The sequence below is a fragment of the Mauremys reevesii genome, linkage group 1 (genome assembly GCF_016161935.1).
Source record: "Mauremys reevesii isolate NIE-2019 linkage group 1, ASM1616193v1, whole genome shotgun sequence".
Classification (NCBI taxonomy): Eukaryota; Metazoa; Chordata; order Testudines; family Geoemydidae; genus Mauremys; species Mauremys reevesii.
The window spans coordinates 256,289,229-256,291,219 of NC_052623.1; positions in this window are offsets into that span (position 1 = coordinate 256,289,229).

A 1,991-nucleotide genomic window follows, 5' to 3' on the forward strand; every position below is an offset into this window, starting at 1 on the left:
TTGAGGTGGCTGTTCTCAGAATGTGAAATTTACCCAATATATAGAGGGCTAGGAAAAGACCTATGTGCCACATAAGTCCTGTTTAAACCCTGTTTTGAAGGTTTAAATGGCCTCTAAGTAGTACAGTACCTAGGGTTTTTCCTGTCCCTTTGCACCGGGATGATTTTCACACAGACGAGGAGTTTTAGCTAAATTATCTGATCATGATGGAAAAAATCAGCACAAACCAATTTGATCTTAGTCTCTGACTGACTATGAGATAGTGGCCAAGGCTTGAATTCCTAATTCCATCAGTTAGTGAAAACCATCTGTTCTGAGGCACAGAACAGTATGTGCGCTATACTTGAAGACCTCTGGGAAGCTTCAGCTGGTGCAGAATGTGGATAAATGTATTGAAAATTATTAGTGTTGGGGGTTTTGTTTGTTTTTTAATGGAAATCAGGGAAATTGAGTGAGTGGTTTTTCAACAAAATTCTTAACTTTTATTAGAAGAAAAAGTTGTCACCATTGATCAAGATCAAAGACTTGATCCAAAGCTCACTGACTTTAGTGGAAAGCCTCCTATTGACTTCAGTGGGTTTTGGATGGGGTCCCAGATGAGCAATCTGACCAGCTCAGAAGCCATCCCACTTCAACACTTATCTTCTCAGGCAAATCTGTTCTCTTCTCAGCACTCTGAAGTTGATCTTCTGCACAGCTCTGTCTCCAGATTAAACACAGGTGCAAAATGGAATGTCAGGATGTGAGCTAGAATGGGCCGTCCTCAGGCACTTCTAGCAAATAGGAAAACAGCAGTTCACATGGACTCAAATTTAGCCTCAGCGCACATGCCATGTGATAATTAACATAACACTTTAGATACTGAATTAAAATGCAGTTCAATGTTGATATGTAACAACCCCACCGATATTTAAACAAAAACAAAATAAAGGGGCATGAGACATTTAAAAAAAAAAAAAAAAAGGCGGGGCGGAGTGCGAAGCCAGGTCAGGCTTAGTGCATGAAAATGCACTTCTGGAAGATATAAACATTCTCAACTTTCTGAACAAGTAAAACCAAGCATTTATGTGTGTAAATGACACTCCTGCACACCAGTTGGATTGGCACACATTTACATTGACTGCACCAGGTTGCAGATCCTTTTCCTGCTCCTCCAGAACCTTCTTCTCATGTTCTGGCTGCACTTTCCCCACATCTCCCAATTTTTGCATATGGTGCCATGAAGTCGTGAGACCGCCTCATCAACCTCCTCCAGACATTGGCCAGTGTGGCCATGCACCATACTAGGAGAAGGATGCTGGATGGGGATGTGTTCTGCAACTGTGGGGCTTATTTCCGCTCCTTTCTGAAGTCACGTCTCTGGGCAGAGATCCTTTGAGCCACGTCTATTGGCTACCTGGACACGTTGGAGGAGCAGTGGGCACTGTCGGGGGTTGTCTGCTTGGTGTCCCTCTCTGGATAACTGCTTTTGACCCTGTGATTCTCACTCCTGCTCCTGTTTTTTCATTTGTTGTCCCTCGAATTTACCTGAGCCCTGGGTCCAGTAGCTTCTCCCCTTAGGCTGGGGGAGGAGCCCTTAGTTGTGGACAGACTTGCACCCACCTATTTCCCCCAGGAACTCAATTGGTGCATGCCAGGTGGATGGCTAGGCATTTATCTGATTTGTGGGCAAATCCAGGCCTTTGCATGCTCAAATAATTGTGTGCACGAAATTGCCAGTGCAAATTTGGAGGCCATATCAGAAAAATTTGCCATGTAGGTCGTGGATTCTTCAAGAATCCAAAATGTTTGGTGGAAGCTGTAGACAGTGCAGCTGCCTGTGCTGTGGAAGTTGTGCTGCCTGTGGAAGTTGCCAGGCAGCACAAAGTAGAAAGAGGCAGCTTCTGGCAGCCCCAGCTGCAGTGGCAAAGCAGCCGCTAATGACTAACAGTGAGAACTGTAGATACATTTGTTTTTCTTTCAGTCCTACCTATTTCAAACAAACAGAAGAA